The sequence below is a fragment of the Gossypium hirsutum genome, chromosome A10 (genome assembly GCF_007990345.1).
Source record: "Gossypium hirsutum isolate 1008001.06 chromosome A10, Gossypium_hirsutum_v2.1, whole genome shotgun sequence".
Lineage (NCBI taxonomy): Eukaryota > Viridiplantae > Streptophyta > Magnoliopsida > Malvales > Malvaceae > Gossypium > Gossypium hirsutum.
In genome coordinates this window covers 69,765,113-69,780,398 of record NC_053433.1, presented here as the reverse complement: position 1 = coordinate 69,780,398, position 15,286 = coordinate 69,765,113, and the positions used below count along the sequence as shown (strand labels likewise).

Sequence of the window (15,286 nt, the reverse complement as noted above, 5' to 3'; positions counted from 1 at the left end):
TGTGTAGGGATGGGTGGGTCGATATTATATCCCCACATGGTGTGTAGGGTTGGACGGAGCTGGTATGTAGAGGTTGGATGGACAGGGTTTTTGCATGGTTGATTATTCTGATTCTGTTCTGTTTAGGGCTAAGGCCCACACTGCATCTGTTCTGTAATGGGTTTAGGCCCAGTTGGACACTACTTCTGAAATGGGCCCAAGTTTAGACTATTCTGGTTGATCACTGTTTTGATTTGGGGTGCACACTAAGCTTTTGCAAACTCACCTAACTATTTTAACTGTGCAGGTAATCCCTAGACATAGATGGTTCGGTGCTGCGAGGGACTTGGAGTTGGTTACACACTTAAATTTGATTTGGATTTTATTTACCTTACTTATTATTTTTGGGTTGTAATAAGGCCTTTATAATTTCTGGATTTTAAATTTTGGAATTTTAGTTATTGCTTTATAACTGCTAGAATTAGAACACGGTTTTTTCCAAAACAACAACGGATTTGCAAAATATCACGTTTCCGCAACTGTTTTAAATTAAGCTTCTGCAAGAAATAAGGTTTTAAGGGTAACAACATTTTACAAGAGATTGACTTTTAATAAACCTTGTTTTAAAAATAAGCTAACGAAATCTGGGGTTTTAAATGGAAAAAAGTTTTGAATGGTAAGAAGGGTTTTCAATTAAAACATGATTTTCGAAAAACACTTCCATGGACACGTTAGATTCAGCCATAACGTCTGGACCAAGTTTGGGGTGTTACATACTAGCTAGCCCATACTTTAATTTCTGAATTTTTTTGATGAATTTGTCAGTTGTCATTGATGAATGCTTGAGCTTTTGAATGATTGTTGATGAATTATGAAAGCTTGATGATAGATATTAGAGTTGTGTTAAGTGATTTTTGACAAAAATGTCAATTAAGGATTAAATTGAGAAAAGTGTAATTTGATGGGTTAAATTGTGAAATAAATGTGAAATATGGGCTATTAGGGACCTATAGAGAATTCGGCTAAGCATGGGTCATATTGAATTTTGTGAATTTTGTGTATTTATGAAGTAGGGCCTAAATTGAATAAATGTGTAACTTTAGGGGCCAAAGTGCAAAAATGCCCAAATATGTGTTTGTGGACTATGAATGTGTTGGTGTATAAAAGAGTTAATTTTGAATGTATATAGATCAAGAACGAAAGAAAACGAATTTAGATCACGGGAAATCCAAAGTTATCGAATAGTCGATCTAGTTCATTTATTCCAACACTAGGTAAGTTCATATGCAAACAAATGTCTTTGAATTGAATTATATATGTTTTATTATGATTTAATTGCTATGGATGCCTAACGAGCAAATACGAGCATGAATTGATGAAGTTACAATATCCGAAAGTCTCGTACGAACCTTATGAATAGTATAGGATACGAATGCCATGACATTAGGTTACCGAGATGTGATTACATGTAAGACCATGTCTGGGACATTGGCATCATTAATCAATTTCGTGTAAGACCCTGTCTGGGATAGTGGCATCAATATGTGATAACATGTAATACCATACCTGGGATATGGCATTGTATGAGCTTATGTGATTTCTGAGTATCCTTAACAATTTCGAATAGTTCAACAGGAAAAGTCAAGTTGAGAAAGAATATGTGAAGGAGCTAAGTGACTCAGGTATGTACGAAATTCATATGAGTATTGAAAAGTGAAATATTAGATGAACTCGATTAAGACATTGAATATAAATATTCATTGAGAAAGGTTTGTGAACTTGTATGTGGTTATTGATGTTAAGCATATTTGAATTGATATGTAAATGTTCATGTGATGACTTTATTTGTATATGGCTTACTAAGCTTTTTAAGCTTACTTTGTGTGTTATTTTCATGTATTTTAGATTATCGAAGCTAGCTCAGACTTGGGGATCATCGAGAATACGTCGTCGCACTATCGATCGTCTCATTGGTACTTTTGAGGCTTTGTATATATGGTATATGGCATGTTTTCAGTTTTAATATTAGCCATTAGATTTGGCTTGTAAATGATGATGTGTTTGGCCATTTGAATTGGCTTAATTTATATGTTATCAAGTGATATATGTGATGTTTATAAGTTACTATGTGTTTTGGCATGTTTGCATGGTTGTTAGTTTTGCTTAGTGATTTCCTATTTGGTTGATTAGTTGATGATGTATTAATGCTTGGAAGATTTGTATAATGTAGTTTGATTTTGAGATGGAGATATGGTGCAATTTGTGTCATGAAATAGTTGATAATTTGATGAGTAAATGCATTTAGTAGTCATGTGAGATTGATGATTTTGGCATATTGATTTTGTATGTTTTGAATAAGGATTTGAGTATTTGAAATGGATATGGATAGATGGCATGATATGTGAATGGAATAGCATGTTTTGGTAGTTAAAATATGTATTGAAATGGTATCATATGGGTTGCATTGTGTATATGAGAGTAGGGTGGCAAATTGTCTTTTCAAATGGCCTATTTTTGTCCACATGGGCAAAGACACGAGTGTGTATCTCAGCCGTGTGCGACACACCGTCATGATACACAATCGTGTGTCCCTTAGGGTACCCTTCAAATTAAAGTCATTACACCCTACAGTTTTGACACGGCCTAGACACACAGGCGTGTCTACTGGCCGTGTATGGCATACAGGCTGGCACATGAGCGTGTGGTCGACTGTGTGACCCAAGTCAGTAACCCCCTTTGATTTCACATGGCCTGGCACACGGGGGTGTCCTCAGCTGTGTGGTACAAGTTAGTATGTATGCCCTACTTTCACACGGCCTATGACATGGGCGTGTCTGGTAACCGTGTGAGACACATGACCAGTTCACACAGGCATGTGACCTTTTAAAGTTTGAAAACTTATAAGTTTCTCAAAGTTTATGATTGTTATCAGTTTAGTCTCGAGCCACTACTAAGCATGTTTTAAGGTCTGGTAGAACCTTAGAAGGGACAATATGATTGAGATGAATGTATTTTGATATTGAAATGCATAAATGTATTTGAATGATGTGTATTGATCGGTAATGTCTCTTAACCTTATTTCGGTAACGAATACGGGTTAGGGGTGTTACAAAAATAGCCTATGTACATAACATATAACCATTTAAAACACAAACCACAATAAAAAACCAAAGTACCAACATTCAAGATTGACCAAAAATAAATGTAGCATCCGTCGCTAGAATAGGGTTACGAGGCATTACCTAACAAATCACAACATACAACACACTTTTCTCATCCAAGAATCCATTAATACATAAACATCAATCCAACATAGTCACATTGTCCCTTCTAAGGCTCTACGAGACCTTAAAACATGCCTGGAAAAGGTTCGGGACTAAACCGATAACATTTGAAAATTTTTGGAAACTTATAAAATTTTCATGCATATAAGGATGACAAGCCCGTGTGAACTGGCCATGTGCCTCACATGGCCACCAGACACGCCTATGTCACAAGCCGTGTGGAAACAGGGCATACATACTGACTTGCATCACACGGCCGGAGACACGCTTGTATGCCTTGGCCGCATGAAATCTGAAGGGTATAGAGATTTGGGCACACGGCTGACCACACGCCCATGTGCCAGCCCATGTGTCACACACGGCCAGTAGACACGCCTGTGTGTCTAAATCGTGTAACTCACCGACTTGTTTAATTAAGTTATAGTAGACATACAATCAAGTCACACGCCTGTGTGCTCAGCCGTGTGGAGCGCAAATAGGCTTGGTTTAAGCCACATTTCTCACCCTCCTCTAGCAAACCAAAACCACATCATTTCATATCATTTCAATATATTTATAGGCAACTAAAACATGCTATTTCATATTCAAATCATGCCATTTAAAATCCATCCATTTCACCAGTCAAATCATAATCCAAAACATACTAAAACAATATGCCATTACCAACAATTTCATCTATCTTCTCTATGCATTTTTCTCATCACCTTATCATCTATTTTAAACATAAAATAATAGCAATTAATCCTCAGAACATCCATGACAAACATGCAAAAACACAAGGCCATTTATATACATCATATTTCACTTACCAGACTCATAAAATAAGCCAACCCAAATGGCCAAATACTCACCAACATTTACATCATTTATGAGCCAAATCTCATGGCTAATATCATATCTCAAAACACATCATCATACCACTAGCCTATACATGCCATATACCATAATTACAGAGCACCCAAAATACCAACAAGTTGATCGATAGTGTGGCGTTGTTCCTGATAATCCCTAAGTCTGAGCTAGCTTTGATTAACTATAAAACAGGGAAATAACACACAAAGTAAGCTTTTTAAAAGCTTAGTAAGCCATATAAAAATAAAATTACCACATGAGTCAACATCATTTCCATCAATGGCAAACTATGAGTAAGCACAAATAAGCTCACAAACCTTTCCCAATGTATACATATTCAATACTTGTATAAATCTTGTGCGTACGTGAGTCACTTAACTCATTCACACATTCTTTCTTGACTTGACTTTGCCCGTTGAATCCTTTTGGAATTTTTAAGGATACTTGGAAATCACATATAACTCTTACAATGTCATATCCCAGATATGGTCTTACATGTTATCACATATCGGTGCCGATAGCCCAGCTATGGTGTTACACGAAATCAAATAACGATGCCAATGTCCCAGACATGGTCTTACACGTAATCACATAATGATTCCAATGTCCCAAACATGGTCTTACGCATAATCACATCTCGTTAATCTTAATGTGATGATATTCGTATCCTATACTATTTCTAAGGTTCGTACGGGACTTTCGAATATTGTAATCCTGTTGATTCTTGCTCGTATTTGATCATTCAACATTCATGGCTGTTCAACGTCAATTAAACATATATAATTCAATTTAAATATATTTATTCGCATATGAACTTACCTTGTATTCAGGATAAACGGACTGGATCGACTATTCGATAACCTTTGATTTTCCCCAATCTAAATTCGATTTCTTTCGTTCTTGATCTATATACATTCAAAATTAACTCATTTATTCATCAAATTATTCAATTCAATCAACAAATACATTTTTAGGCATATTTACAATTTAGTCCCTATTTCACAGATACAAAAAATTCACACAATTCAACAATACTCATGCTTGGATGAATTTCATATAAGTCCCTAGTAGCCCAAAACTTTCATTTATTTCACATTTCATCCACCCAATTTACGTTTTTCACAATTAAATCCTTAAAATGCATTTTTAGCTAAAATCATTTAACAAAACTTGTGTAAATCAACAAATATTCATTTTTCATCATCAAACATCCAAAAAATCAAATATTCATCAATGGCACTTCACAAAATCGTTAACAACTTCAAAAACTAAGGCATGGGCTAGCTAGAATACAAAGTAACGATCTCAAAAATGTAAAAATCATAAAAAATAGAGCTAAAATCACATACCAATTGATCCCTCAAAGTGCCAAATCCTAATGGCTTCCAATGGCTTCTTCAATTTATAATTTCGGTGGTGGAAGATGATTATGAAACATATTGTCTTTTGTTTTTAATTAATATTAACTTAATAACCTATTTACCATTTTAACCTTTATAATAAACATATAAAATCATTTAATATAAGGTCATCTATGTCAAAATATCACTATCAATGATTTAATAATATCATAAGGACCTTTCATTTAATAAACCATAGCAATTAAGCAATTTAAACAAGTAGAATGCAACTTTTGCATTTTACGCGATTTAGTCCTTTTTCTCAAATTGAGCTATTAAACGATAAAATTAGCTCACAGAATTTTCACACATACACACAATCATGCTGTAAAACACATTAAATAATATTAAAACAATTTTCTAACATCGAATTTGTAGTTCCAAAATCACTGTTCCGATTTAGGTAAAATCGGGCTGTTACAATGAATCGCCTATATACATGCCATAAAATCAGGTTTCAAATGATAGAAAGACTACTCAATGAATACCGAGATAGTGTGAGTTTCTCAACGATCCGCTTGACATGTTCCACAAGTTGAAAGTACAGGGAAAAAGGAAACAAAAAAGTAAGTATTAAAATTTCTTAGTAAGTTCATAGGTAAAAATAACCAAATAACTTACCTCCGATTATAATTATAAACTACATGCTACTTAGCTTGGTAACATTTTCTTATCATGGCAAATCACATATCAAAAAGGTGAGTTCAACATTTATCACACTATATATTAACTCAATCATATAATATTTCAACACACTGAATTCAACATTTCATTATCATCTATAAAACAAACAATCATTTAATCAATTCATTATCTTAATCATATCATACAATCTATTTACCCATAATACATCTTAGTTCAAATTAATGCCAAACATTATTTTCATTTCATAGTTTGAATTCTCAATCAAATTCATATTAAATCATATAAACTTCATTCTCATGTCATATCAATTCATCTTTATACCAAATATATATATATCAATTTCCAATTTAACATCAACTTCTACTTTCTTCATAATATGAATTATGAACATTCTATCTCAATGTCCAAATTCATGGATTCATTAAAATAATCAATCAATATTTCCAACTCATTCCACAATTTCATATTCCATTTCACATTTCACTTCCATTTCACATCATTTTCCATTTCAAATATCAGATATTTTGTTTTTACCATTTATTTTTCTATTAACAAGACTCGGACCTAGACGAATACATGAATCCAACCAGCACACTAGTTTTCCACCTAGTGCTTCATTGAATAAATTTGAAGCAAATAGTTACGCCTAACGTTATCAATAAGATTCACACGTAGTGTCTCATCGGTACTGTCATGCCCTAGATTTTATTTATTAAATATCGCAAGTTTGTATCATAACATAATTAGTAGTCAAGTGGTTAAAGGTGTTAATTAAATCCTAAAGGTCCCATGTTCGAATACCCTTATACTCCATTTTATTTATTTTTCTCATACTAGCCACAATGGTTAACCATTCTAAAAGGTGAATACTCCCCCTTGCCGTCCAAGTCTTTCCATAAAAGGGAAGATTATCTTTTTTTTTTGTTTGAGTCAAACTTTCTTTTCAAAGCCCCCTTTTCACTCCTCTGTCCCCAAACTTACCCAAAGTAAGCCTTTGACTACTCCTTAGCACTCCCTTAACCCTATTTTTCATTTTGATACTCCTATTTTTCCACTCGTCCAGTCTTTTGCCATTCACCACTTTTCCTCCACTGATTTTCAACTTTTTCTTCCTTTTTCAACACTTTTGAAGCTAATTCTTTTCTATCTTCCCCTCCTCCACCATACACAGTTTCCATACCACCTCCCTAACTTTACCGTCACTATTGTTGTACCATTACCGTATCACCATCATGGTGTCACCGTTGGCCACAGCCGGTTTTTCTTGTTTTTCTTATTTTCTTCTCCTCTTTCTAAAAATCCTCTCATAAACTCTTGAATATGATTTTTGAATATTAAGGATAATCTTTCGTATTATTATTATTATCTCTAAAATCTTTTATTTTTTTATTTATGGAGCCTAATCCACCTCTTTGATCGACTTTTTGGGATTTTTTTACTGAGCCTTCTACTCTCCGTTTAATTGTAAGTATGAAGGAATATTGTTCTCATTACACTTTCGTAATATTATTTTTTATTTAACACGTTTCTAACTATTTAATTTTGTGCATTATTGAAGAGTATTCAGAAATCTCATAATTCGTGTATCAACTGTAGAAAGGGATTGTTATTTATTAATTAGATTACTACTAACACTTATATTTGATTAAACATAGTGACTCAAGAAATCAGATTCATCCCTTTCGAAATGGAATCAAGATCTACTCAATCAAATCAAAGGTGTAAGGGACCTATTCTTGATAATAGTTATTAATATTGATTAGATAAGATATAATAGAGATTTTTTAAATGTACTATTTTTGATCTTATGATTCTTGAAATATAAGTGTGTGTGAATACAAGCGTATACATAGAGATCGGTAAAAATCAATAAATAAGGATATCAAGTAAGTAAAATCCTGAAACTTTAATATCTCTGATGTTATTGGTTTATTGGGTGATTTTGTGATATATGTTATTATGTGATTTCCATCACTCATGTAATGTGATTTATGACTCATAAAAATATGATATTCTGGTTATATGAAAATAATATATATTACTAAATTTGATCTATGGATGGAAAGATTGAGTATGCCTTACTATGATATTCTAATTTGCATGATTAAACATGCCATAATGAAAATATGTGTAAAAATATGAGATACGATTCGTGATAAACCGTAATTTATACATATTTCTACCCCATGCTTAACACATTTTATGGATGATTTTTCGTTAGAATTGGTGAATTCGATGCTCAAAATGCCTTAATTTCATGTTTTATACTTAGGAGAGCATAGGACAGCAAAAGGAACGAGAAACGGGCCAAAAATAGAGAAAATGGGCCAAAGTACGAAATCAACACGGCCTGGACTTCCTCACACGGGCAGACCACACGACGTGTCAATTTGGCAGAATCAAAGCACGACTCACATGGGTAGAACACATGCCCGTGCCATTCTAACAGGTTCGAGCACGGCCTGAAGTAATCGCACACGGGCGTGTCCCTACCGAGCCCAAGTTAAATCCAATTCGGAAAAGGCTAATTTTGAGCGTTCTTAGGTATTCCAAAGCCTATAAATACACCCTAGAGGAGGAAGAAAGACACACACACACAGAGAGAATGAGGTAGGGAACTTCTCAAGGGAAGCCGATTGATCCATCTCAGAAGTCGGATTCACCATCAAGACTGAAGATCAACCTTCAATTTCCCTCCAGGAGTTTTGGGTTCTCTTTATGTTTTGTATTCATTATTCTTCTTAGATGTTTTTCTTTTTAGTTATGAACTTAATCCCTTAAATACCTAAGGGGAATGAAGTCTAAGACGAATCTTGTTATTATTTTCTGAATTGTATGATAAATATTTGGCTTGTTCTTAATTATGTGTTCTTAATTCTTGTTTCGATATCCCAGGATACTAATTCAAGATAAACTCTTATTCAGAGGAGGAATAGACCTTGTCTAAGAGTACATTTGTCATAATTAAGCGGAGTTGATTGCGCGCCTGGAGATAGGGTGACAAGATTTTGCCAGATTAGGGTGAAACCTAATAAGGGTATCCATAGATCGAGTTAATGCAACCCTAGGGTGTTAATTAGAGAAAAGTCTCAATTATTCAATCTAGGGATTAGACGTTATTAGTCTTGAATAGGGATACTAACATAACTTAGGGATCTCTACGGAACAAGTTAAATGAATAAATCATCCGATTCGGAGTTAGAATAACAAGTGAAGTCTAAGTGGATTCTTCCTTAGGTATTGTCTTAATTCAATCGTTTTTCCAAAAGTAATTCCCCAATTCTATTTTCTGTGAATTCTTAGTTTAGATAATTAGTTAGTTAAAACAAAACCCCCTTATTCTTAGGCTAGATAATAAAAAGACAGTCATTACTAGTACATTTAGTTCCTTTGGGTTCGACAATTCGGTCTTGCTAAAACTGTACTACTGTTCGATAGGTACACTTTTCTACATCGTGATAATAGTTAGGTTCAAGAACGATTCTTTATAAATATTTAAAACCTGTCACACAAACATCGCAATCAAGTTTTTGGCGCCATTGCCGGGGAACTAAGATATTAGGAATGCTCAATTTTTATTACTTTAGCCATTTATTTTTCTTGCAAGTTAATTATATTTTTTATTTATTTATTAATTTACATTTTCTTTCTCTTGATAGGTTTTTATAGTTTATGACTAGAAGAAACCCGTCAGAACCACTACTTTTTGACGAAGAAATCGATCGCACAGTTCGCAGAAACCAAAGAGAAATAAGGGAAAGCTTAAGATACATAAAGAACGAGCAAGAAGATGATATTCAAACCCCAACTGAGGAGATGGCTGACAACCAAGACAATCAGCTACCTCCTGCGACACCTGCTGAACTAGCAAATCAGAATCCTGCTCCTCGTACTATGTATGATTATGCTAAACCTACTTTAATAGGAACTGAGTCAAGTATAGTTAGGCCTGCTATTGCTGCAAATAATTTTGAACTAAAACCTAACAATATTCAAATGATACAACAATTTGTTCAATTTGATGGTTTGCAGGATGAGGATCCAAACACTCACTTGGCAAATTTCCTGGAATTTTGCGATACATTTAAAATTAATGGCATTTCTGACAATGCCATTTGTCTTCGGTTATTCCCTTTTTCATTGAAGAACAAAGCTAAACAATGGTTGAACTCGTTACCATGAGGGTCAATTACTACTTAGGAACAAATGACCGAAAAATTTTTATTAAAATATTTTCCGCCGACTAAAACGACCAAATTATGTAATGATATCTCTTCATTTCTGCAGATGGACTTAGAAACTCTTTACGATGCATGGGAGAGATACAAGCACCTATTGCGAAGGTGTCCTCACCATGGATTACCTCTATGGTTGCAAGTTCAAACATTCTACAATGGTGTGAACCCTTCGACAAGCCAAATGATTGATGCAGCAGCTGGGGGAACCATCAACAAGAAAACACTTGAAGAGGCTTACGAATTTATTGAAGAGATGTCAGTGAATAACTATCAGTGGCAAGTAATGAGGACTAAGCCAACTAAAACAACAGGCATTTATAACGTCGATTAGGTTACTATGCTGTTAAACCAGGTAGAACTTCTAAATAAAAAGATTGAAGGTTTACTTGGTTCTACTCAGGTACATCCAGTAATAAGGTGTGAGACAAATGAAGGAGGAGCATGCACAGAGTACCAGCCCTTCAACCCTAGCATCGAGGAGGAACAAGTCCAATATATGAGTAACAATAGCTCTAGATCCCAAAATAACCCATATAGTAACACTTATAATGCAGGTTGGAGGAACCATCCCAATTTCTCGTGGGGCAGTCAAGGAAATCAAAGACCACAACATCCTCCGGGTTTTCAACAACCACCCTATCAACAGGAAAAGAAATCAAACCTTGAAGAGATGTTGTTTAAATTTATCTCAGTGTTAGAAACCTATTTCCAGAACCCCGAGACAGCACTTAAAAATCAACAAGCATCGATCCAAGGGCTCGAAACTCAGATAGGCCAATTTTCCAAACTAATCTCCGAATGACCACAAGGTAGCTTGCCAAGTGATACTGAACCCAACCCAAAGGAACAACTCAACGCGATTAATGTTAAAGATGAAGAAGGATTCATTGAGCCTGAGCCAAAACTGAGGCAAGAAACTGTGGTGAACAGAAATCAAGGTGAGGTAGGTCATAATAAAAACAAGTCAGTGAATGTCGAATATAAACCTCATGTGTCATACCCCAACGCAACATGGAAAGACCGCTCAGATGAATAATTTGGTAAATTCCTTAAAATCTTAAGAAAATACATCTTAACTTACCGTTTATTGAAGCTCTATCGTAAATGCCAAACGCAATGAAATTTTTAAAGGAGCTTTTAGCAAATAAGCGGAAGTTGCACGAGGCATCGCATGTGGAGCTAAACACAGTTTGCTCAGCTATTCCACAGAATAAACTACCCAACAAACTAAAAGATCCAAGGAGTTTTATGATTCCTTGCTTAATTGGTAGTTTAGATGTTGATAATGCATTAGCTGATTTAGGGGCTAGTACTAAAGTCATGCCCTACAAAATGTTCAAACAATTAGGTCTTGGGAAACCCAAACAGACTAGGATGAGCATTCAATTAGCAGATAAAACTATAAGATTTCCTAGGGGTATTATTGAAGATGTGCTAGTTAAATTGATAAATTTATATTTCCCGTTGACTTCATTGTTCTAGACATAGAGGAGGATAGCAACACTCCTCTGATTTTAGGATGGGGCTTTTTAGCAACTGCTAAAATGATTATTGATGTTGGCACAGGTGAGCTCACACTCAGTGTGGGAGACGAAACAATCACCCTTTAAGCTCGCAATTCTGGCAACACATAGAAAATTGAAGGTGATCGTCTAAACCATTCTACTAAAACTGACAATATGGTGCAACCTACTTTGCAGGAAATAAGTCTGAAGGAAGTACATGAGCCATTCTCAAGAAATAATAGAGGACCTATGCATGAAGAACGAAGGCTAAAAATCGAGGAGTTAGATGAATGGCGGACAAATAAACTGAGAACACACGATAAACCAAAACTACGCCAGAACGAGCTCAACACCTTTCCAAATAAACTTAAGGTTAGAGATAAAGTTTTATTAGATGACGCAGATCTTCACATTGTCACTACCAAACCGGATGAAGAAGTCCCTCTTACGGTACTTAGCATTTTCCCATTCGGTGTAGTCGAGGTAAGTCACCTCAAGTTCGGCACTTTTAAGGTAAACAACACTCGTCTAAAACCTTATTTGAGATGGATAGCAGGAATGAGGAGTATAAACTCCTCGAACCACCACGACCATTCAATGGAGAGGTAAGTCGAGCTTAGACTATAAATAAACGCTTCTCAAAAGGAACCCTGAGCACTAACAATATTAATTTATTTAAATTTTAGTATTTAACACCTAACTTACTAACGGAGATCTTGAATATAGGTTTTCCACACATACACGACCAAGCACACGGGCGTGCTTAGGACTGTGTGGAAACAGGGCAAAGATTTTCCCCAAACACGAGCTATGATAAATCACCACGGCCTTTTGACATGGCTGTGGGTGAACCTGCCAAAATAACACGGGCGTTCGACATGCCCGTGTTGTAGAACCCTGGTTGAACCTGAGTAAATAGCATAGGCGTGCGACACACCCGTGTCTAGCACCCGTGGTCGAACATGTTAAATTAAGATGGGCGTGTGCCTACATACATGGGCGTGGGAGAAGCAAACAAAGCCAGGCACAGTCGTACGACATGGCCATGTGCACCCACACGCCCAAGGAACACGGGCATGGACTAAATGTTAGACGCGCCCAAATTCAAAATTCGCGAATCACACTGGCTGAAATTGGGGAACACGGACGTGTTACTTGGTCGTGTACCCAAAAATCTATAAATAGGATGCACTATTCATTGTCTTCTTCACCCAAAAAAACCCTAATCTTATCCGTTGCAAGTCCAGACACCCTCCCCGCCACACCCATGTGCCACCTCCAACTCCATTTTTGACGCTCATTCTCCCCTTTCTAGTGTTTGTTTACTCTTTTCCCTTTAATTGCACTCATTTTTCATGTTAAGTTATCGTAGTACTATGCATTTTTATGTTCTTTTCATCTCTTTATCACTCACATTTCATATCTAGAGTAGTTATTATCTTTTCATGTTGAAGTTCTTCCTTGTTGCATGATTTATCTGCTACATTTTATTAGTTTAAAGTGAAAATACTCATGAATTTTGGGTTGATATTCTCCATCAATAAAATGTACTAACATAGAATTATTTGCCATTTTTTTAGGAAACTCATTCTATTGTCCTGGTAATGATACACCATAAAATTATTTTTGATTAAGTTTGCTAGTAGCTGTGGCTGAGATTATTAGTTCTAATTTATGACTTCTGCCTTTTTGGATTTGCTTTTGTATTACCTTGAACATTCCTCACGACGAAACAATGGTTTTGCTTGCAGGTATACAATGTCGTCTTCACGAGGAAAGAAAATCGCTGTCCATACTTCAAAGAAAAGGAAGGGAGAGCCATCTTCCTCGGGTCCCACTGCGAAAATTCGCCACCCTTTCCTGCAATTCCTCATCGGGCCCCAAGAAGAACTTTTCCAAATACTCCGGGCCTGACCTTTAATTGCGGGCCGCTGCATCGACTGGGCTACAGTAGAACAAGTTCTGTTGGCTGATGCGATTCGGGCCCTCCTAACCATCGACCTTTGGGAGATTTTCTTTGGGATCATCGAGCCAACATATCTCGAGATCACGATGGAACTATGTTCAACATTTCATCTTCAAACTGTAACGATGAACTACGGTGATTCCGACACGGTCCAATTTTGCCTAGGCGAATTAGTCTGCCAGCTAAGTGTCCTAGAATTTGGTACTGCACTGGGCTTATATACGGAGGAATTCAAGGAGGGGAATGACTTACATGCTCTCAACTGCCACATCCATCGTTCTCCTTCACGGTGCTGGGATGCACTAATACCGGGTTCAGCCACCTACAATCCTGGCTGCTCCAAGGCATCGGCTCTCCCTCCATCTCTGAGGTACCTACACGGCATTTTGGCTCACACGATTATAGGATGGCGAGAGAGCACTAGCGTTGTCAACACTCACGATGCCTACTTTCTATGGTGTATGTCGCACGAGCATGTCATCGACCTTGCTTATTTCATTGCCCTCGCCATTCAACACTAGACAGAGCGACATAGGAAAGCAGTCATCTCCATTGGCCCCTCTGTTACTCAGTTGGCTCGACACTTTGGGCTCCTCAACACCGCGGCCCAGGAATCATCATTGACCCACCTCGCGAACCATCTAGTGATGAAGATGTTTAAAAACTTTCATTTATTATTTTATGTTTGTACTTTTATTTTATTTTAAGACTACTTTTTATTTTTCTTTCATCTTATTTTTATTAGGATTTATAGTTTTTATTTAACAATTTTGAATTCCGTCTATTTCCTACCGAGTAATCATTCTTCCTTATATATTTTCTAAAAGAGTTCCTGATGCTATCATAGTTATAAAAAGCTCCAAAGCTTACTATTACTCAGGGACTCGAAACTCCACTGAAAGGTTCTCCACGACTGCCATGTCCTCCTCAACCACGACCATAACCAATTTCAGATATAATATTCTTTTGGCGCAGGACTTATGGACTAATGAACCTCTACCACCACTGGAGCATCCTTTTCCACCCTCACGCCCTGAAACTCCAGTTCAAGGAAATTCATTCATCACTCAGGAAGTTTCACTTCTTTCCCTATCTTATTTTCACATTCTTTTCTATATATCTATCTTTGTACATTGAGGGCAATGTACATCTTAAGTGTGGAGGGTATTCATTTCATTATCAAAAAAATCCCTGAATGACTGCCTTGTTCTATTAAAAAGCTCTCATATCATATTTAGGATAAATTTTGGTTGATTTATGATTTTGATTGATATATCTTGAATTAAAACATAGGCATTTATGCATCGATTGTTTAAACTTTAAGACATTAGAGAATCAAGCATGATAAGTTGATTTTTAAGAATTTAAAATTTTAGGTTGTTTCCCCAAAGTTTAGGTATTACTTTGAGTTGGAATT

General features: G+C 35.9%; 1 non-coding gene across 1 annotated transcript; it reads right to left on the bottom strand.

The window, feature by feature from the left end:
- Positions 1-10,416: 10,416 nt before the first annotated feature.
- LOC121208783 (small nucleolar RNA R71) lies at positions 10,417-10,521 on the bottom strand. Its single transcript, XR_005903907.1, has one exon. It is a non-coding gene; the product is annotated as a small nucleolar RNA R71 (small nucleolar RNA).
- Positions 10,522-15,286: the final 4,765 nt, after the last annotated feature.